Below are 24,044 nucleotides of genomic sequence, written 5' to 3'. Positions count from 1 at the left end.
TGCCTCCTGTGTGATCTACCCAGGTAACTCCCTCAACTAAACCAGAGGGAATACTTCCAGAAGTGGGAAAGTGTCTGAAGTGGACAACTTTATTATACCGTGTAAGACAAGACGAGCCTGAATCTTCCTCCACCGTCCAAAGTTCATGTCTAAAAATACAGCTTTAGGGCTTTGAAACAGATGATAGAGATAAATCACGAGATCAAAGAGGAGCGTTGAACTTCTGTGCAGACGTCTGCAGGTGTGTCCGCTTCATTCAGAGCAGCTGGTGGTGACCACAGTTTTTAACGATTAGCACACGTATCAAGAACATAAACACATGAGAAAACATCAAACTAATGAGAAGAACTTCATTGTCTTTTTGTTTGTCTTTGTTTCGTTTGGCTCACGTCCTATTGGCCAAGATGGAGGGGTGGGGCTTATAACTCGTACTGCATCCAGCCACCAGGAGGCGATCCACAGACTTGACTTCTTGGCGGCTGTCACCTCGTTCCTCTCGCAGTCTGTGGTCAGACCCTTCGTGCCCTCTGCTTGACACTTTTTGTCATAAAACTTATAAAACCTGTTTCATATAATCACAACAGACCAGAGGTGAACTACGACCTGCAGGCTTGGCGGTCAGCCATCCAGTCCAAATCAGGGATATAATCAGCTCTTTATATCATGTATTTCATAACTCCTTTAACCCCAGCTGCAGCCGCTCTGATATTTTATCCTCTGCGAGCACTTACTTAGGAAAACATCATCCAGAGGAAACAGTAGAAGGGTTGGAGCAGCAGACAGGTAAAGACGGTAATGTGCCGACAGTCAGGTTTGGAAACGCTTCCATGTGTATAATGAGAGAGAGAGAGAGAGAGAGATGTGGCCTTGAGGTGAAGGAATAATCCAGAGGAGTGAAAAGGCAATGAAGTTAAGTTCTAGGTTTCATTAAAGTGTTTCCTGGCAAAGCAGAGCGTGTGTGTCAAACCTCCCTAAAACATCAGACTACAGTATTTCTACTGTATTCCTGTGTGTGTGTTTCAGCTCACACGCACACACACAGGAAGGAGAACTGTTTGAAAGTTTGCATGTATGTGCTGCTAACAGCTGTGAAAAAATACTGCAGGCCTAAGCAAAAGTACCAGCATGACTGCGTAGCATGTAAAAATACTGTGTCCGCCTTTAAGCAAAGGGACACATTTTCTCACTAAAAGTTAGAAGCTCTGTTCATTTCCAGACCCATATTTTTTATTCTTGGCCTCTAATAAAGTCACTTTCTTTGGATTGGCCAACTTCAGTGAGCCTGCTGAGGGGCAGCACCCAGCAGTACAAGTGTGCGGTAGTATGAAGCTAAACTGGACTCAGAAGCATCTCACACATTCATTCATTCAGAAGATTTCCAATATTCCTCCATGAGGTTCCTGGATGTTCCTGGGCCCATAGAGTAAAGATGGACTCGATTTTCATCAAAGGCAGAAAGGTCAAACAGAATCAAGAATCAAGTCTGCAGGTATTTATCTGAGTCACGGGAAAGAATCTGACACTAGCAATGGGAATCAAACAGTTGTGTTCCTCGTTCATGCTCGTCTGTAACTTTGCCTTTTTTGTTCCCAGTTTCTTCAGATCCATCTCCTCTTGTCCCACTCTGCAACGCTGGTTCTGTTTGGTGCAACTAAATCAATCAGTCTACAAACCAAAGGTTTCCTAATCACCTCCGTCTGTGGCCGGCCCTCCTGCCCATCGTGGCTCTCTTGGATCTCTCCTCCCTCTGGATCTCTTGGACTATCTCCTCTCACATGTCCTTCCTCTGGACACTCATGGCCACCCCCTCCTGTGCTGACCTGTTTTCACCTACAAATAAGCGCACCCCGCTCTGCAATGCTTACTCGCCTTTAGCCAATCTCTTGTTTTCCTGCCCAGTAACGCCTCTCTCCTCAGAAACACAACAGTTTAGGCCAAAATAAATTTTCATGTTTTCAAAACTTTATTCACAACACGTTAGCTTTCACATGTCAAACAGGTCAGCCGTGCAGGAATGAGGAGAATTAGCATCAGATTGTAGAGCCCATTGAACATTTTTTCATTTCCGAATTCTAAAAAGGAACTTTTCAGAAGTTTGTCTTGGCCTTGGCTTTATTTGATGCCTTTCGTGTACGGGACACAATGCCAGCTGTTGATTAGAGTGGAATAACCAGAATGGTAAAAGCAGAGCGGGGACCTGGACTTCCTGCTGGATTGAGGTGAAAGTCATGAACAAAACGTAGCTTGTCATCACCCGAGATCGCCTCTGGTCTCGCATAAAACAAAGAACGTCTTCTGGGCCTGAGGTAGTGAAAGGCCTGGCTTCTGATCTCGTGATGTTGCACTCATTCATTACCACTTACATCATGAGAGTCGTGACATTTTTCCAGCTCCTGCAAACATCATCAGCAGAAAGGATCGAGTGCTACTTTCTGCACGGCAATAAATTCAGAAGCCTTGCCAAGTGACGATCTTTGGGTAGATGTTTTTCTTCTATTCTCAGCTCTCCAGAAAACTGCTGCTGAACAGACACAAGAGTGAAAGATTATAGTTGTAAATCAGCATTTCCTTCACTGAAGTAATCTGCAATCAGATAGAAAGTGAAGAGTCTGAGTTATCCACAATAGAGACTTCCATAGAGTTCTACAACAACATGCCCCAAACCAGTCAAAAAAGCACCAATGTGACGGTAAAAACAGAAAATAACAGAAACAGGATATGGGAAACTTACTTGGCGTGCCGTTAAAGTTTGGGGCCTTTCTCTTCAGCTAACACTGTGGCCTACTCTGCTGTACTTCTGCAGAGCTGTGATTTTGACCATGGATGAGCCTGAAATGCTTTGGCTCCTTGTTTCACTTTGTTCCAGCGCTTTGCTTTCTTTTGTTCAGCTTTTTCAGAACTTCTGGTGTAGCCCGAGGATCTTGAGCCCAAAACTTCTTTCCATATTCACTGTTTACAAATACATAAAAAGCTCATTAAAAACTAACCTGGCGTTATAGAATGAATACATGTGCCCAAACTGCATTTTGGGAAATCTGTTTCTTTGTTTGCTTTCCGCTGTCTGTTCCCCGTTCTGCTTACAACCATGAAAGCCTCAGTCATACTAACCTTTCTTTTTGAGTCACGGGGGTTCAGCCCAACCATCACGCTTTAAAGAGTATCATCCAGGAGACCGAGACGGCCCCTCGCTCTATTTTATTTATATAAATGGGTAATAGACAAACAAAGAAAACAGAGAAAACCCTAACAATCATATGAACCCCTTTGAACAAGCGCTTTGGCAACAGTGGGAAGGAAGAAATCTCCATGCTCAGGGCAGCCATCCTGTGATTGGTTGGGGGCGAGGAGAGGAAGACATGCTGTGGAAGAGAGCCAGAGATTAATAACAACTAATGATTAAATGCAGAGAGGTGTATAAACACATAGTGAGTGAAAAAAGCGAGTGAAGAAGAAGCACTCAGTGCATCATGGGAATCCCCAGCAGCTTCGATCTACAGCAGTGTGACTAAGGGAGGACTCAGGATCACCTGATCCAGCCTAACTATTTAAGAAATAAACCTGAGGCTGCCATCCCACACACACCAACCGTATGATCTCTTAGTATTTACATATAAACACAGAGCAAAGATGACAACCAGCACAAAGGGACTGTAAAGCGATCACGACGGTGATTCTACCCTAGAAACATGCACAGGTAGAAATGGAGGCTGCAGGCTGAGGTGTGCACAGGCTCAGCTTTAACATCGCTGCCTTTGCTGCCTGCGTGTTAGCCGTCTGTGCAGATGCTCTCACAGAGCTAAAGCTGTGTTAGCAGCTTTTGGTTGTTTCTGTTGTGGATGCAGTTTGGACTTTACCATCGCGCTCTCGTCCTTTTGTCCAATGAGATTAAAAGTGATGTCCGTACTCATGTAGACCGCACCACTGTTTTCCTCCCCCCGCACACGAACTGAAACCAGCTGACCGAGTGCAGGAGGATGAGCGGGATCGAACTGAACTGCTGGGAGAACTCCGGTTCTCTATAACAACCAGTTCTTGATTCCCGTCCCTACCTGATAATGACATAAGACAGCTGGGTCATGGTTAATTACTGCCATTATGTGATGACATCAAACAATAATACTCATTATTTAATGTTGAAACGTCTCTGATAATTCCCATGATCCTCAGCTGTACAAATGTTGGCATGGTTACATCCCAAAGGAATATGGCGAACATCAGCATGTTAGCTTCATCACATGCAGATGTTAGTATTCAGCCCAAAGCTGCTCTGTAATGGAACACAGCTTCACAGCGCTACCAGCACGAGCCACAGTGACAGTCAGAGCTCAGTGATACGCTGTGGTGTCCCCGAAAACTGTGTGGGGACAGTTTATGACGTGTCTGTGACTGAAGACGTCGCGGTTGTGGGTGTTTGACCCAGTATTTTGAGTTTGTGGAGTCTTGAATCTTGTTTTCTTGTCACTCGCGGTGCAGATTTATTTTAGGTTGTTTAATTCCTTTTGCATCTGTCTCTCTGTCCCTCGTTCTCTGTGCTCGTCTTCCTCGTCTCCGTGCCCTCACTGTGTTCCCTCTGTCCAGTCAGTCTCGTCTCAGTGTTTGCTTCCCTGTCCTGTGTGTCTGGTCCATCTGCTTCCTGTTTTATTTTGGTAGTCTTTGTCTTGTGTTCTGTTTTGCTTCCTCTGTCCTGTTAATCAGTTCCAGCCGTGTACCCACCTGTTGCCCATTCTCTCGTTATCCTGTGTGGATTAAGTCCTGAGTCTCCCTCTGCTCATTCTCCTATTGTCACCGTTTGCTGTGTCCGTGCTTATTCCCAGTTGTCAGTTACATAGTTATAAGTCCGAGTTTCCAGTTCGTCTTTTGTTTGTTTCTTTGAATTTTCCAGTGTTCTGCCACACAGCGTCACGTGACAGAAGATAAAACTGAAACAAACTGAACATTTGACAAACTGATCAATAGGTGCACGTGATCATTAGAAAGGATTAAAGGCACAGAGCGTGCACTGTGTGAATGCGTTGGTCACTATGCTGAGGCTTGTAGTAAGAAGTGTTTTGAGTGCACAGTTAAGCAAATGTTGAAAAATGCTATAAAAGTATGATTCACCATTTTCATACGAACGACGCGTCTCTAAGGCTGCGTCCACACGTACACGGGTATTTTTGAAAACGGAGATTTTCCGTTTTCGTTTTAAAAAATAATCCCGTCCACACGTAAAGGCAGAAATGAAGGAAAACGCTGCTATGAACATGCCAAAGCAGCAGGTGGCGCTAGATTCCTAACCGTGCAGAAATGTTGGCCAATCAGAAGTCTAGAAGCCTCGGTTGGAAATAGTAAACAAAGCTGGGGCATAGAAGCAGAACAGAGTCGTATGTGTGGAGGGACAGTAACTGTGTGTGTATATGTAAGCATTTAAACACTGCAGAGAGTACAATTAACAATTAACAGTAACAGTATTGTAGAAATTCGTTTCACCGAAACAATAACGTGGCGCACAGTGTGACGTCAAAAAAGGCGCACACCTTTGACGCTGCGTTTTCTCCGTTTTCCTCGTCCACACGTAAACGCAAAAACGGAGTTTTCAAAAATATCCACCCTGGCAGGCGTTTTTAAAAGTGAACGCTGTTTACGTGTGGATGAAAGGTGCAAACGCATAGAAAAATCTGCGTTTTCAAAAATACCCGGGTACGTGTGGACGTAGCCTAAATAAGAAGAAAAACACTCTATGAGGCTAAAAGACCTTTGAGTGATTACAGGATGTCTTCATTGTTAACTTTCTGATAATAATTTTCCCGATTTTTGTTTTGTTTTTCTCATTTTTGAAAACGTCATTTTGCTTTAGAAGGAGGTGGGACGCAGACATGTGGGTAAAAAAGGATCACAGAGAACTCCAGTTTCAACTGGACTACAGTGATTTCATGTGAAGCGCTCACACTTTGCCTTTCATTCACACACTCGCACACCGATTGCTGCCAGCTGTGCAGTACCAGCCAAGCCATGGGGAGCATTTGGACTCCAGCTTCTTGCTGAAGAATAAATGTGGATAGAAACATCATACTCCCCTACAGCATCCTGCTACATGGACACACTATGAGACAAGAGGCTTCTGGGTTACTTCTGTTTGCAGCTGCCTTTCTCTATTATTTCTGTCATTCTGCATCTATTTGTCTTCATTTTATGTCAGTTTTTCAAACACTTGATCTTTCTGGTTGTTTCATATCTTTGTATTTATTTAGTATAATTTTTGTTCATTTAACATCTTTTTCAATGCCATATATTTGACCTTATTTGTAGTTTTTCTTTTATATCTTTTCGCAGCTGTTTAGCTTTTGCCTCTGCAGACTTGTTGCCTCGACCAGCTACTTTTCTAGTTGGCATCCTTATCAAACTCCCTACTGAGGAAATAAATAAGAAAATAATAATTACAAAATCTTGCCAAATCTCAGCACTCTTACAGAAAAAATAACTATCGGCTCAAAAGAAAACCAAGCAGTAAAACCGAGGGAGCAGTTAAACAAAAGCAGCATTGCAAAGTATTGTTACATCACCCAAAGAATCTGAGTGAAGCATTTTCAAGTTTACAGACACATATAAAGCCAGAACAGTTGCAGATATGGAGCGGTGTTCTTGTGGGTTTTCAATGCATCTTGGGTGTGCCACAGCATTCAGAGCAGAAATCTATTTTATTTTTTATTCAATAAATACAAAAGATCACCCAGAGCTTTACAACTTCCACAAACTAAACAGAAACAGCAGGTCAGGGAATAAATCACGGCTGCTCTGCACATGTCTGGCAGCTTAATATCAGTGCTGGATGAAGTCTGTAGATTAACTTTAAATAGAAATATCATGTAAATAATTGTATTAAACATTACAGGTAAAAACTCTGCACATATAATATGTTTCAAACATTTGCAATATCAAGTAAAAAATACATTTTGGGGATGAAATGTTTAAGGCCACTCTGAGAATCGAGTGCAGTGCAACAAGCTTTAATGTCACATTTTACTCAAGCTCTCCTTCAACACAGTCTCATGGCAGTTTGTTGAATAGTTGTGACCTTAAACCCGTGGATTCAAGATGCTGGACACAAATGTAACTTTTTGTAGTTCTTTAAAATCCCAGGATTATTTCCTGTCCTTTCATTTTGTGTTCATGCACATTAAATTAATATTCCCCATCTTTAAAGTTACAGTGTGTAAAATCTCATCACTACATGTCAGTAGATTGCAGATTTTAGCCAAGTGAGTGATGCTTTCTTAGCCCTCGCGATTCAAGTGCACAATTCTAGCTACAGCGGCCACTGTAAATCAAACAACTCCAACCACCATTCATCTGTAGTGAGTGTTGACTGTCAATCTACACCTCAGTCTCTACCTCACCTGGTATTCACGTCTCTTTACTCTGTTAGCTGCCATTAGCTAGTTAGCTGCTGTTAGCTAGTGTTAGCTGCAGTTAGCTACTATTAGCCGCTGTTAGCTACTGTTAGTTGCCGTATGCTAGCATTAGCTAGTGTTAGCTGCAGTTAGCTACTATTAGCCGCTGTTAACTACTGTTAGTTGCGGTGTGTTAGCATTAACTGCTGTTAGCTAGTGTTAGCTGCTGTTAGCCATGTTTAAGTCATACTTTCTTTAAAAAAAATTTTGAGGAGAGACATTAAAAACTGTTGGGTTGGATTTATATTGGTGGTTTGGGTTAATGTAAAAGAAATGTCATGTCTTTGAAAACTTTTTTTTGTCATTGCTATGGTGATGCCTTCCCACTTTCACTGGATAAAATAAACTTTAAAAAGTGATCTTTTGTGCCCACAAACAGGAAAAGCTCGAGTGCTTTTATGTTTTATGCTTTTTTTCTTAGTTAGAATTGGGTTTTCCCCAATCCGTCCTCAATCCCTTCAGTGACATGTTAGTCCGCTTTGCCTCAGTGAGACAGAACTTAAACAGAACTGTTTTAAAAAGTTTATGTAAAAATCAAGTTATTTTGGGAAGCACCTGTGATGTCAAGCTTTCTGCACCAATACAGGCTTTCTGTGAGGGAGTTCGGGGGGGGGGCAAAGTTAGCATGACCACAGAGATGCAACAGACACATTATGACAAATAAAGCAGTCTGATGCTTTAAGTGCAGTACTTCTGTTCTAAGGAGGACAGCGGGAGGCGGGATGGAGGAGGGGTGATAAGCATAGGTTAATTAGTCCAGTCAGCACAGTGTTAGTGTTGGCAACACACACACACACACACACACACACACACACACACACACACACACACACACACACACACACACACACACACACACAGCAGTGGTGAGCTCACCTCTGTAAAGTTTGTGCTAACATGTAATCACCCGCTGAATGGCCACAGTATGTTTTATAGACTCAGAAAGCTCAGCAGTCACACACACGTAAATATCCATGTAATCAAATAACACACACACACACACACACACACACACACACACACACACACACACACACACACACACACACACGTGTACACATTCACACCATAGAGCCACGCACTTACAAACACTCTGTCAAATCAAATCAAATCAAATCAAATCAAATCAAATCAAATCACTTTTATTGTCACATCACATGTGCAGGTACATTTGTACAGCACATGTGAGTGAAATTCTTGTGTGCGAGCCCCACAAGCAACAGAGTTGTGCAAAATACAACAATGTAAACAAGCAAAATACAAGAATGGCTACATCTGAAACTAATAAATATATGTACAATATATAATAGTATATGCATTTCTGGATGTGTATACTAAATATTTTTCTACGTGTGTGTGTGTGTGTGTGTGTGTGTGTGTGTGTACACATATATTTTACAAATTAAATAGAGTAAACAATAAATAAAATATCTAAAAATATACAGAGTTGAATATGTGCAAAACAGCGGCATTACTGTACAGTGTGGAGTGCATAATGTTAAAGTTCCAGTAGTGAAGCTGAGGTGTCTATGACGTGTTCATCAGTCTGATGGCCTGGTGGAAGAAGCTGTCTCTCAGTCTGCTGGTACGGGACCGGATGCTGCAGAACCTCCTTCCTGATGGAAGCAGTCTGAACAGTTTATGGCTGGGGTGACTGGAGTCCTTGATGATCCTCCCCGCTTTCCTCAGGCACCGCTTCCTGTAGATGTCTTGGAGGGAGGGAAGCTCACCTCCAATTATCCGTTCAGAGCACCGCACTACTCGCTGGAGAGCTTTGCAGTTGTAGGCGGTGCTGTTGCCGTACCAGGTGGTGATGCATCCAGTGAGGATGCTCTCAATGGCACAGTGATAGAAGGTCCTGAGGATGCGGGGCTCATGCCGAATCTTTTCAGTCTCCTGAGAAAGAAGAGGCGCTGCTGCGCCTTCTTCACTGTTTTGTTTGTGTGTCCTGACCACGTAAGATCCTCAGCCAGATGTACACCAAGGAACCGGAAGCTGCTCACTCTCTCCACAGCAGCGCCGTTGATGGTGATGGGGGTGTGTACTTCTCTGCACCTCCGGAAGTCCACTATCAACTCCTTTGTCTTTGCGACGTTGAGGGTGAGATGGTTGTCTTGACACCAGTGGGTCAGGGCGCTGACCTCCTCCCTGTAAGCCGTCTCATCACCGTTGGTGATAAGACCCACCACTGTAGTGTCGTCTGCAAACTTCACAATGATGTTGGAGCTGTTAGTGGCTGTGCAGTCGTAGCTGTAGAGTGAGTACAGGAGAGGGCTCAGTACACACCCCTGTGGAGCACCAGTGTTCAGTGTGATGGGGGATGAGGTGATGCTGCCCAGTCTGACCACCTGGCGTCTGTCAGACAGGAAGCTAAGGATCCAGCTGCAGAGGGAGCTGCTCAGTCCTAGATCCTGCAGTTTCCTGTCCAGCTTCGAGGGAACGATGGTATTGAATGCTGAGCTGTAATCTACAAACAGCATCCTCACATACGTGTCTCTCTTCTCCAGGTGTGACAGGGCAGTGTGTAGTGTCAGGGCTATGGCATCATCAGTGGACCTGTTGTGGCGGTATGCAAACTGTAGAGGGTCCAGTGAGTCGGGTAGTGCAGAGCAGATGAAGTCCCTGACCAGCTTCTCGAAGCATTTGCTTACGATGGGGGTCAGGGCTACAGGTCGCCAGTCGTTCAATGAGGAGATGGTGGAGGATTTGGGTACAGGGACGATGGTGGCCACTTTGAAGCAGGCTGGGACTACAGACAGAGAGAGGGAAAGGTTGAAGATGTGCGTGAACACTCCAGCCAGCTGAGCCGCGCATGACCTGAGGACGCGGCCGGGAATCCCGTCCGGACCAGTAGCTTTGCGTGCGTTCACCTTCCTGAAGCACTTCCGCACATCCTCCTCAGACACAGTGTGCGCACTGACGTCATCCGCGGTGCGCACACTGTCCGGTCTCATGGTGTTCGCCGTGTCGAATCTAGCGTAGAATACGTTTAGATCCTCACACAGAGAGGCCGTGGTCTGCGGTGTGCTGGTTTTCCCTCTAAAGTCTGCGATCGTGTTTAGTCCCTGCCACATACTCCGAGGGTTGTCAAACTGTTGCTCCACCCTGTCCCTGTACTCACGTTTGGCTGCTTTGATCGTCTTCCGGAGTTGGTAATGTGCGTGTTTGTAGTCCGATGTGTTCGCGGAGGCAAAGGCGGTGCTCCGTGCCGCCAGTGCCGCGTGAACATCTCCGTTAATCCAGGGTTTTTGATTTGGGAAGGATTTAACTGTTCTGGATGGGACGACATCTTCCACGCATTTCCTGATAAATCCGCAGACTGAGTCTGTGTACTCGTCAATGTCCCTAGCAGCCACGTGAAACATTTCCCAGTCCGCGTGATCAAAACAGTCCCGCAGCGCAGACTCCGAATGGTCCGTCCAACAGTGCACCGCCCTCCGGGTTGGAGCTTCCTGTTTCAGCTTCTGCCTGTAGGCGGGCAGGAGCAGGATGGAGCGGTGATCTGATTGGCCGAATGGGGCGCGGGGGAGGGCTTTGTACGCATCCCGGAAAGAGGTGTAACAGTGGTCGAGTAGCCGGTTTCCACGCGTGTTAAAATGGATGTGTTGGTGGAGTTTGGGTGAGACTTTCTTCAGGTTTCCTTTATTAAAGTCTCCGGCTGTGATAAACGCTGCCTCTGGGTGTGCGGTTTCCTCGCTGCTGATCGCGCTGTACAGTTCCCTGAGTGCTCGGTCAGTGTCGGCTTGTGGGGGAATGTAAACAGCCGTAATGATCACTGCTGTAAATTCCCTCGGTAGCCAGAATGGCCGGCACTTAATCATCAGGTACTCCAGGTCCGGTGAGCAGAAGGATTTGACCGGGTGCACGTTCGCATAATCACACCAGCTGTTGTTGATCATGAAACACACACCACCGCCTCTGCTTTTCCCAGTAAGATCCTGTGACCTGTCCGCGCGGTGCACGGAGAACCCCGGTAGTTGTATTGCGGAGTCCGGTACCTTGTCCGATAGCCAGGTTTCTGTGAGGCAGATCACGCAGCAGTCCCGCATCTCTCGCTGGAATGAGATCCGTGCCCGAAGCTCGCACAGCTTGTTCTCCAGAGACTGCACATTAGCCAGTAATAAACTGGGTAACGGTGGTCTGTAAGTGCGGCGTCTCAGTCGAACCAGAACGCCAGATCTTCTCCCTCTGCATCGGCGTTTGCGGCCTCCAGGGACAGAGAACAAAGGCGTCTCAGGTGAGATGAATGGGGGGTCTGCAAACGGAGCGTCCGTGTTGCAAAACTTGAACTCCGGAAAGTTATAAGAAAGACCGTCTTTTATGTCCAGTAAGGTTTGTCGGTCGTACACAAGGAGACAAGTGCTGCTCGTGAAAAAATAAAGGAAAAGTAAAATTAAACACAGAAGAAAGCCGTTGCTTGGGGGAGCTCGCGACGAGGCTGCCATACTCGGCGCCATCTTGATCTAGGTCTGTGTAACTGATTGAATGTTTATTCTTCAAACATGACCTTTTTTCTACGTGTTATTTTCATCTTTTAAGTAATAGCCATTATTCTATTGTTACCATGACAATATTTAAAAGGCTGTAATACTATTAAGAACATATTTTGTATTTTTAAATTATTAATTATAATTTATTATTGACACATAAAGACTAAAAATATTCAAACTGTAGTTTTTCTTTAAATATAATTTTTTTTCTTTGTTTGCTCTCATAAAGGCTGTTTTTGTAAATTAAATGATTCATTGCTGATATAAATTGTCTTTTTTATGATGCATTTTTAAAAAATCTTTTCACTCATTTTTTCCCTAAACATCATACTATATCTTCTGTATATGATTTACCTCTTTGATCTGAAAGTTAATTCTCTAAATATTAGATCTTTTTACATAGTTCATGAGCACAGCATAAAGCATTCACATATACAGGACTCATATATTATCAGAATTCTCTTCAATTTGATAAAATCTCACAGCTTGAACTGGTCACATATTTTTTTGGTAATGTGATATAATTCCCAAACATCACCTCACAGGTAAAGATATTTCCTGACCCTCTGCAGGTACGATCGTCAATCTGCGTCAGAGAACTTTTCCTCTCTCGATATTTACAGCTGCTCGGTGAGGACACACAGCCGAGCTCTGAAGGTCTGAACCCTTTCATACCACGTGCTATCAGCCTCTATGGCCCAACACATCTAACACAGACGGCTCTGCCATATATTATTATTATTATTATTATTATTATTATTATTATTATTATTATTATTTCACCTGCAGTAACAGGAGAATTACCCAGTTATAAGATAAACAAATTCGTCCTCGTTTCTCGTGTTATCAGCCGCACTTGGAGCTTCACATAATGCCGTTTGTGTTGCTGCTATGCAGAAGCAGTATGGGGTTGGTATGTTGGCCCAGCAGCAGATACATCATGACTCACCAAAGCCCTCTGAGGCGGTGAAGCAGCGACGGTGCCAGTACACGTTTATGTCAGGAGGCTGTGGTTTGCGTCTGTTGTGTTTTGCCTTCGGGTTCGTCTTTTTTCCACTCCGTTTAATTGTTTTCACTCACTGTTTTTCACTTTCTCTTACTTGTTAATTGTAAGTACTAAAAGCTACTTGGTGGGATTTGGAAAAGATTGTAATTTGGTTTAAAATACAACCCTTCGCACCAGTAACACCTCCGTTTATTGCATAACTGCATGCACCGCACCACCAGCTAAGAACCGAGAAACGGCAGTAACATCGTTTTACACCCTGGAAAACAGAAGAGCCTCCATCAGCGTGTTATTGTTTTTACTCCCCGTTTGGTTACGCTACACTCTGCTTTGTGTTCATGCTGATGACGTGAACTGGGAGTGCAGCGGTTTATTCGCGTCCTTCCTGCTCAGACACATTCTTCTTCTTTGTTTGTTATTCAGCTGTCTCACTCAAACAGTCTTTATCTCTCACTAAGCAAAGTGTCACAAATCATCTTTGTGCTCTTCGATTGTTAACTCCTCTGCCACACACACACACACACACACACACACACACACACACACACACACACACACACACACACACACACACACACACAAAGACAATGGTGTTGTTTTAGTTTTTATTGTTTCGTTGGGAGTGGTGTGGGCAGAGTGCATGTAGGGGGTAGTGGCTGTGCTGAGTGGCTCGTTGTTTGGTTGGCATTTTATTGCTGCAGTCTGGTTTTCATTGACGGTCCCATCAGACTCTTTACACCTCAGCGGCTCTCCAGCTTCGTGTCGGTGCTCATGCAGGTCCAGCTGCTGGCGGTTTACTGAGGATTAACACTGGCACAGAAAAGCAGCCTGTGCAGCCACGGAGAGCTGGACACGCTGCTGAGTGCTCCTGACCAAGAGAGTGCCGGATTTTAGGTGGTAATCTTCTGCTGTAAAGTTTGCGCTCGGTGATAACTGACCGATGATATTCAGTCAAAATTCAGTGTGGGCCCGCTCTGATTAAATCTGTTTTTGGCTTCAATTTAGCAGCTTTAGAGCTGATAACAAAGAATGATGAGAAGTGTTTGTTGGTTAAAAAGATAAACTCATCTAAAACACAAAATCTAAACTAAAAACATAACTAACTAAACTAAAAAGGTTTTAGATTACAGCTTAGATTTCATTTTCGTGGAAGCAGTAAAAGCTGCAGTTCCTCTAATGTCCAGCAGAGGCTCCAACACGTTTACAGCCTGATCCAAAAGCTGTTTTGGTCTTAGAGAATTTCCCCTTTCATTTCAATAACTCATGCTGGAGAGGCTTAGAGGCAGTTTTACTATCAGGACAACTGTGGGAGAATCAGTGTGAGAGTCAGTGTGAAAACAGGACCTCAGTGTGTGAAGGGGCGGGGACACCTGTGTGTTATGGGTTAAAGTCAGGGTGTGGCTGCTTTGATTGGCAGGTGTCCTGCTGTCTGTTAGGTATTTTGTTAGGCCCTTGAATCAGACTCTGATCGCGTGAAGAGGCAGAAGAAGACAATGACAGTTTACCAGTGAATTCTCCAAGACACTGGAAAACACAGTACCAATGTAAAACCAGTTCAAAGTCCAGAACACGTCTAAAACCTTGTTTGAACCCAAACATAAACCCGACGTCTCAGTTGTGTACGTGCATGTAGAGCGAGCTGTTCTTCTTTAAGACTGATTGTTTGGTGCCTCACTCCGAGCAAAGACGGGGTGAAAATAAAAGTAAACATCAAGTGAAAGTGAACTTGGTTACTTGGAAAACCAGGAAACACTTTATTTTCATTTCAGGAATGCTGGGCAGTTTTAGTGTGTAAGAAACCAAAAACTGATCTGGTTGTTTAGATGGAGGAGCTGCTGGAAATAAGCCCTGTGAAGTTTCAGGGCAACCACCGCTGTGCCACAACTGAACACGTCAAACTTTGCAGAAAACATCAAATAGTTTTGACTTCTTTCTTTTAATAAAGGGTTAAAACCCTAAAATCTACATGTGCAATAATAACCCCTTAATGTCAAGTATATCGTATTTTATCGGTGTGGTTTTTATGAGTTATTGAGACTTCCACAAATGAAATCTCATAAATGCAAATTCATTTTGTAAAATGTTTCAGAAGGTTCAATAAACAATGAATTTTATGGCAGTTATTTCATGGCTCAGGCTCTAAAAGGATAATATTCCTCTCTAGATGGAAGATGGAGTGCAAACATACACGCTTTACTAACTGGGTCTGTATATACAGATTTGAGCCTTATAAAATGTGCATGTTATACTTCTCTCAGGGTTCATGAAGTGACGTGAGGAGGGGTGCTCCCGTTTCTGCCGGTGTACCAAACCCAGACCTGCTGACTACTATTACTGTCTCACTTATTCTAAGATCTTCTGAGTGCTCAAAAGATTCACCATCACGTATAAACGGATCAATTTCTCATCAAAGTCACAAAGCAGACGAGTCAGAGCGCAACACCTGAAAATCTAAATGACGATGAAGTTGAAGAGACAGGAGGAGAACTCAAATCAAAGAACCAGGAAATATTATGCATTAAATATCGGTTCAGTCTTCCACTGAAGATCTAATGACTTCCATTTACAGTAACATGCCATCAAACCAGCAAAGTCACTTCCAAGCTTCATTGAAGTGGTTTTTAATTGAGTGTCCTGGACGGCTGTAACGATCGCTGTAAGAAAACAGGAAGCCTCTTCGTCGCCTCTTCGTCGCCTCTTCGTCGCCTCTTACAGGCTCTGCAGCAGGAATTGAGACGTCAAACAGATGGCGGTGGGATCTGCTCGGCTCTGTGGGCACCTCAGACTTAATGCTCACTGCCTCAAGCTGTGACAAACTGGCAGCTGAGCGAGCCTCCACAAACCCTGCTTGGCCCTGTAGTGGAAAATATGAACAGGCACCGGTCACAGTGTGTGAATAATCTGTGTTACAAGTGGGGTGTGTTTACTGCGTGTGTGTGTGTGTGTGTGTGTGTGTGTGTGTGTGTGTGTGTGTGTGTTGCTCGAGAGGGTTGCACTCATCATATACTGTCAGTCATCTGTGCGGTTCATATTTTCCACAGTTTGCAGTTGTCGTGCAAAATAACCTGTTAAAACACACAAGAACCCCGCCTCCCCCCCAAAACACACACATGCGTACACACTGAGCTGATTTACAGGTGCTGTTAAGTATGACTAATGGTGCCGTTTGTTTTGCTGTCATGTTATTTCCCCGCAGTGCTGTGGAAATAAACGGTACGTCACCCATTAGAGCTGATAATGACTTCATCCCTCATTGCTCGAGTGTCGAGAGGGCGACACACGAGAAGAGCGAGCGTTTGTTTGTGTGCAAGGATAATTAAGAAACAAGGACGTGACGGGGGAGGTGGGGGGGTCCTGCAGTTAAAACAACATGGATTTAAGGAGCAGTTTCACCCGTTTGTTCATGATGGAAACTGTTGAAGAAGATGAAGTTGCAAAAACAGTTTTTAACCTCTTCACATCCACCAGGTCCTCAGTGACCTGTTAGAGAGCTATATGCAGGGATACGTGTGAACCTGCAACTGCCAAGCAAACCTAACCTTACACATGTAGTCCAGTGACTTTATTGTCATTCCAACCATGTGCAGTGATGCAGCACACAGTGAAGTGAGACAACATTCCTCCAAGACCATCGGGCTTTTGCAAAAAAAACAAAGACGGTGCAATAGAAAAGTGCAACAATGGCAGCAGGTTGTGCAAAAGACTGAGCATTGTGCAGCTTGATGCATGAAAGTGTGTGTGTGTGAGATTGTGCAGATAAATGCTTTATATCATATAAAAAGAGAAATGCATGAGAGAGACTTGACTGAAAGGTACATGTTCGTTGAGACTCTGAGGAGCGATTGTGTGACTAAACTGCAGCCTGAGATGTTAAAGATGTTACTCGACTAAATTCATTAATTACATTACAGTTCTATTTATGTCGTTACCTGAAAGGTTGCAGCAGTTTTTCGGTTATCTGCAGAAATGAGGTTCCTCTGAAGTGTTTGTGGGCTCAGAGTAGATCTGTTACTCCTCCATAATAAAAGGAGCCAGGTGTGGCGTTGACTGATCAGGATACAAACCTCCTCCCAGAGGCTATTTTCCTTATGAAAATAACACAAATACTTGCTAACCCAAGAAGGAAGTTTGATATCTCGAACATCCCGTTGTGTGATTACAGGACACTTATAACCCTTTCCCACTGGTACCTGCTCGTCCCTACTCAGTTTTCAGGGTTCTCCAGTAGTTTATAGTACCTGGTACCAGCTACTTTGTTAGTGCAGGGTTCCAAACGAGTTGAGTTGATCCAAAAATGTGATGTCAGCAGAATGCATGCCACCGATTGGCCAGTGAATGGCGTTACTCGACAAGTCATGAGAGCGACCCTTTCACGAAAATTAAAATCCGCCATTTTTGAAATGACTGCACAGAAACCAACAGCGTGAGTCTGACAGCAGCCACAGGCCGAGCAGCACCATCACCTCAGTGTCCTGCAATGTTGCGCCGTGTTCATGTTGTAGACAAATGATGTCACAGGACTTTTGACCCCGACGCACATCAGGCGGTACTCAGTTGAGTAGGTGCTGCGGGAAAAGAGGCCGTAGAGTCGATTTTGTGGGGCTTGATAATTATTCAGAATATTAAACATTTATATTTAGCTGAAGCAGATCGTAAAGTCCAAACTTATAGTGGTGCTATAAATCATGGGGATGAGGAATCGTGAAATTTCACGGGAATCCATCAAACGGTAGCTGAGATATTTCAGCCTGAACCCAAGCAGTGCTGTCCCGTTTTAATACACACACATACCTGCACACACACACCTGCACACACACTGCTCCACGCTGCCTCGGACTGTAGCCGTCAAACTGACTGATGGGTAACGTCCGAGCCAGCAGTTGTGTCACTTTGCAAACAGCTCGAGCGTCTTGGCAGAGCCGGATGATTCAGCCAACCTGACACATTAGAAATCCACACTGGCTCCATACAGTAGTATTCCAACTAATCCACTTTGGCAGAAGGTAGATGAGAGCAGGGTTCAAATCCCATGCAGCCAATAAATATTACACTTTTCTCTCGCTCGGTCGGCTTCATTTTATATAAATGACGCTGTACGCTATGCTGTCCATGCATACTTGTATTTCTAATGTGGGGAAGTAAAAATGTAGTTATGGATGGTTCCACATAAAATCACTGAAATCTGAAAAGTTCTCAGCTGATCAGAATCAGCTGACTTTGAATGATATTTAATGAAGCCACAAATCAGAAATTGAAGACTCACAGACTCTGTGTATTTCCGTATGGACCATAGACTGTATATAAAAGATGGACATGGCCACCGCGCCCCTTAGTTTTGTGAAGTTTTGCACCATGAAGCATTTTCAGCATCACTCTCTTTGTGTTTTGAAACTAGACGTGACGCGTGCTGAGCGAATCTGATAGGCTATCAAGCTGTCACATGGTGAGGCACCAACTCTGTGCGCCCTGAGCTGCCCCCTGATGGCCATTAGAAAGAATACACGCTTAAGGGACTGCTGATGAAGCAACATCAGACTTGGATTTCGGGCTCGGGTTAGGATCAGGTTTAGGTTTGGGTAATACTGTGTGTGACCGGTTTCTCACAGAGATGGGAATACGTGGAAGTGTGTGTGTTCTCAGTGTGCAGAAGTTGAGGAAACAGTAGGTGGCAGGTATAATATGCAGCGAGCACAGAGGTTAGCCAGCTGTCGAGAGAAGGAGAGCGTGAGTGAGAGAAAAGAGAAACCTCATCCAGGTTATTGTGGAGAGCTTGTCAGGATTTATTAGGCTTGGTAAGCACTCGGAGCCCCCGGCCTGTCGTTAAACACACACAAAAACATCAGCCCCCCCCCGCTCTGTATGACACACATGCACACGCTCTGTGCTGAAAGTGAGTGGAGTCATAAAGAGGGTGCAGATAACTTAAGCTGAGTGCTGGGACTCGATGACATCATGACAGTTACGGGGCAGCGCTGCCTTTTCCATGTTTTCCTTTGCCGGAGCGAAAGTTTACCCTCGCCGCAATGACGGAGGAGCGAGAGGGAGAATAAGGCGAGATCGGGTGATGAGGTGGAGGATGAAGACAAAGACAGAAAGAAAACACATCTATTAGAAGCATCAATCTAGCACAACTTTAAGCCCCATCAGACCTGACTCACGGAGACATCCTCACAGCGAGGACGCACAGGAACATTTTTTAACACCTTTAAAGATTTTAGGTTAAAGAGCTAAGATGGAACAAAAACTGGTGTATCTGCCTTCTAGAAACAGACTTTCCAGCAAAGGGAAGATCATTGACATGATCTCAAACATTCCCATTTCAGAACCAAGCAACAGACAAATATCATCACCTGCATCATATTTATTAAGTGCTAGCTGCTAAAGTCAAGTTGTGAATGGATCTAGTGAAGATGACCACAGTCAGGTCACTGGGGCTACATCCACACGTGCACAGGTATTTTTTAACTCATTCCCCCATAAAACGTGCACATTATTCGAAAAATCTATAAAACAAAACACAGACCCATATAACCACACAGAACAGATCCCGGGTTTTTCCAACGATAGCTGCGTAGGCAGAGGTCGACTTCACTAACCTCAGCTGCAAACTCTGTCTTTCTGTTCTACACGCAGGCTGAACTGTAACAGGAACCACTCAGTCTGGAAAAGATGGTGAACCATAGTAAGATTTCAAGGGGTAAAGAGTTAAATGAGGATTTTCTTGCATTGGTTTTGAAAAATATCAATATCCATTCAACAACACTGCAGTCTGGCATCATAACGGACAATAAAGGTGCACACGCTTGACACTACATGACAACGTCTGCTTTTTTTGTCCACATGTACAAAGATTTAAATGCACATTTAAAAGGTCAAAACCAGTGTTGGGGAGTAACGGAGTACATGTACTGGTGTTACGTACTTAAAATACAAAATATGAGTAACTGTATTCCGTTACAGTTACCGTTTAAAAAGGTGGTATTCAGAATACAGTTACTTTGTTGAAATAAATGGATTACACGGCGGTCTTTTCCTGTTTTATACGTTCGGCTGTGTCCTCTCTGTTTTTGGTAATTCCAGGCCGGTGGAAACCCAAACAAAACACACATTAAGAGGCTCTGATGTCTGTGTCTCAATCTCATGGCCCATGTCTCCTCTACTTGTGCCCCGAATAGTGATGTGAAGAAATATTTTCTAAAATTATTGTTCAAAAAATGATTTAATATGAAGGCAATAGGCAGAGTGTTACAGGCATCGCCCCCAAAGAATGTACGAGCTGTCATGGAGCAGAAACGGGAGCTGGAAGCATGTAAATATAATAATAACCACTGCAGCCAAACAGAGAGCCTGACGAGCCCAGCTGTAAGTAAGCTGTTAAGACTCGACTGTACGCTGCGTTCGTGTTTTCCTCTGAAACAATAAGTTCTGTTGCAGCAGTCTTTCAACACAAAGTATTCAGAATACGTTACTCTCATTGAGTAACGTATTCTGTTACGTTACTCAATGAGAGTAACGTAACAGAATACGTTACAAAATACATTTTGGGGCATGTAATCTATAATCTGTAGTGGAATACATTTTAAAAGTAACCTGTGTTTGTTGCATGTGCAGACTGGGCCTGATTGACTCGTGTAACTGCTCGAAGCACTTCTTTCCAAAAGAAAGAAAACCCACGTCCAAATCTCTCCGATGGACACGTTACAGCTAATCTGCACATAAAACGGCCCAGACGACAGCGTGGCGATGTTAGGAGACTCACGGCTCTTCTTGTTCTTGGATCCACTCAGAGCTGCTCTGGTTTAACCATCATCAGCATCATCATCATGTGTGAGAAAATATTTGGTGGTTATGTTGGCCCCCGGGCACAGACCTGAGAAAGGCCCCCACGCTGAAGCAGACACAGCAGGACTATGAGCAGATGTCTCTTTGCACTCAGCTTCTGCCTGTGGTCAGTGGTGGAGCCCCTCTTCTAACCATGTAAAAAAAACCCTAAATAAATGAAAACAAGCGTCTGGAATAACAGCCTCGTAAAAAGGCCTAAAATGAGTCACAACAATACTGCGACCATTTCAGTCACAGTTGTACCAGGCGGCCTCTTCACTAACGGGGAACCTCACAGCAGTGACGCCAAACAAATGAAGCCGAGAAAAGTTTACCAATTCGGAAATCCAGGCTGAATCACGGAGACGTGATATGCTCACAGCGTTTTATTGAAGCTGGATACAAACGCCCACGGTTTATAACGAGCCTGCGTGAGCCTCTCAAGCTGTCAGCACTTGGCTCATATGAACCCGCTCTCCGCTCGGCTTCCCAAAAGCTCCTTACATCAACGGCGAGCTGCTGCCGTACGGCAGCTCAGCGGGGTCGCGGGGCGCTGGGGCATTTGGGAAACTGTGCAGCAGGCCAGCGCAGGATAAAAAGGCCATTCTCACAGCAGAGTGTTGACATAACAGGCTCGCTGATGAGGCGTCACTCGGACTGCATTTTTTTACATTTAATGAGTGACTTTTTGACCGTTTTTTGGTTTGGGGATTTTATTTTAGAGTGGAGTGCCGGGAGCCGGTCATGGCAGGGACACACTCAGTATCTCTCAGTGGTTGTGTTGTGTCTCTTTGTCATCCAGAGACGTTCATAGTCTAAAATTTAAAGGTCAGCTCACGGGAGTAACCCCGAAAGGTCAACCTGTGGAGCTGAAAAATGAAGTGGAAAGTTCAAAAAGCGAGTTGATCCTCATAGATTCTCATGTAAAAATGAAACTTTACAGCCGGAACAAACCCGGGACTCTGCAGAGGTCTCTGCGGGTTAGAGACGCTGTGGCAGTTTGAACTCTTCAGATGAAACTCCTGTGAAATCAGAAGCTTCTCCTGATGAGGTGTCAAAGGTGTTGCAGTCCCCGCTCGGCTGCCTGGAGAGCTCGTTGTGTTTTTGCTGCACAGACGACAGAAAGACAAACACAAGTCAGCGGTCGGCGGCCGAAATCTGTTTTTGCCATTTGAAAATATCATGAGAAAAAAGCTCAGAAGCACAAATTGGAGAGGAAAAAAAAGGAAAGCCTTGCTAAATGAAACTGATATCTTTGTATATATTTACATGAACATATCCAAAGTGTTGCACATGACAGATGACATTTAGATGCTCCAAACCAAACACTTGAAGAGCTGCTCAGACGGGTCTGGTTTATGTTGAAGCTTGGTTTTCAGAACGAGTGGCACACTCGCCCAGGTAGGTTGCCTGATTTGACTCTGGTTTGTGCGTACGTGTGAATGTGGACCAGTTCAGCTGCGTTCATAGTGGGAAAGGCAACAGTATATGACTTTGATCTCAACAGCCTGCGTAGCCTACTTGGGCTAGTTTTGGCCATCAATCACTCCTCACCTGGACAGAGTTAATTATTTTTTAAGCTTCATGTTTTGGGCCAAAGATCAGACTTAAACAGCTGTCAGATAAATGAGGTGGAATGAATATTACAGAATGTACATGAGGTGCAGTTGCAGTCTGGCAGTGGGAGCTAGACTGCAACTGCACCTCATGTACATTCTGTAATATTCATTCCACCTCATTTCTGTATTTTATGTATATAAGTTTAGATTAGTTATTTATAGATGGTTTACACAGCTTTGTGTATGTATGTGTATGCATGTGTAATGTATATATAGACACGTGTGTGTGTGTGTGTGTGTGTGTGTGTGTGTGTGTGTGTGTGTGTGTGTGTGTGTGAGTGATTTACATTGCTGTTAAGTCCAGAATTGAATTCAAAATCCTGCTCCTCACATACAAGGTCTTAAATAATCAGGCCCCATCTTATCTTAATGACCTTGTAGTACCATATCACCCTATTAGAGCACTTCGCTCTCGCTCTGCAGGCCTACTTGTTGTTCCTAGAGTATTTAAAAGTAGAATGGGAGGCAGAGCCTTCAGTTTTCAGGCCCCTCTTCTGTGGAACCAGCTTCCAGTTTGGATTCAGGAGACAGACACTATCTCTACTTTCAAGATTCAAACTTTCCTTTTTGCTAAAGCATATAGTTAGGGCTGGACCAGGTGACCCTGAATCCTCCCTTAGTTATGCTGCAATAGACGTAGGCTGCCGGGGGATTCCCATGATGCATTGAGTTTTTCCTTTCCAGTCACCTTTCTCACTCACTATGTGTTAACAGACCTCTCTGCATTGAATCATATCTGTTATTAATCTCTGTCTCTCTGTATCCTGTCTTCCTTCTCTCACCCCAACCAATCACAGCAGATGGCCCCGCCCCTCCCTGAGCCTGGTTCTGCTGGAGGTTTCTTCCTGTTAAAAGGGAGTTTTTCCTTCCCACTGTCACCAAAGTGCTTGCTCACAGGGGGTCATATGATTGTTGGGTTTTTCTCTGTATCTATGAAGCGCCTTGAGACGACTTTTGTTGTAATTTGGCGCTATATAAATAAAATTGAATTGAATTGAATTGAATTGCTGTGCTTGAGAGCCTCCATCTTCCTTGTATGTGTCTGCACATATACTTGGCCAATAAACACGATTCTGACTCTGATAAGGAATGGGATACACCAACTTTTTAAACATAGTTCACACTTTCTGCTTTAGTGACTGGGGACAGATAATTCATGAAAATGCAGCATTTGGAGAATTTACTGTCTTGGATGGCCGTGTGTCTCACACCCTGTTCCCTGAATATGAATCTAGGCTGTTCGTGTAAATTGTGTAAAACAAACGGTCGGCGGCTGAAATCTGTTTTTGCCATCCAGTTTGCAGGCAGCAGTCTCAGCAGAGATGCTTAGATGTCCCACTCCGTGGATGGGGAGTGGGACATCTTGGAGACATAATCCAGCTGAGAGACATAATCTTGCAAGTGTGTTCTGGGTTTGCCCCGAGACCCCCGCCTGGTGAAACACACCTGACACATCACCCGGCAGTTTTCTAGAAGACATCCTGGTCAGATACATGGACCACTTCAAATGGCTCAGATATTAAACATCTATGAACAAATTGAGGCAAAACACAGAGGGACGATGGGATAAACACATGGATGCAACTGGGAAAAAAATGCAAAACAATAATATTACAGAAGTAAAAGAAAAACCTCAAACAGTAAAACAGCAAAGGACAGAAAGCAGAACTCAAATACT

At 44.2% G+C, this 24,044-nt stretch overlaps 1 long non-coding RNA gene across 1 annotated transcript in view; it reads right to left on the bottom strand.

The window, feature by feature from the left end:
* Window positions 1–2,477: 2,477 nt before the first annotated feature.
* Window positions 2,478–24,044, bottom strand: part of LOC309707420 — a 48,270-nt gene continuing 26,703 nt past the window's right edge. The window contains exons 2-4 of the long non-coding RNA XR_014276979.1: window positions 3,109–3,359; window positions 2,732–2,949; window positions 2,478–2,521 (exon numbers count right to left, since the gene is read on the bottom strand). This is a non-coding gene — a long non-coding RNA (uncharacterized lncRNA). The remainder of the gene's footprint in view (window positions 2,522–2,731; window positions 2,950–3,108; window positions 3,360–24,044) is intronic.

The sequence above is a fragment of the Aulonocara stuartgranti genome (assembly GCF_965226115.1).
Source record: "Aulonocara stuartgranti genome assembly, chromosome: 5".
NCBI lineage: Eukaryota > Metazoa > Chordata > Actinopteri > Cichliformes > Cichlidae > Aulonocara > Aulonocara stuartgranti.
The sequence above is the reverse complement of the archived record's forward strand: the minus strand, read 5'-3'. Positions and strand labels throughout refer to the sequence as shown.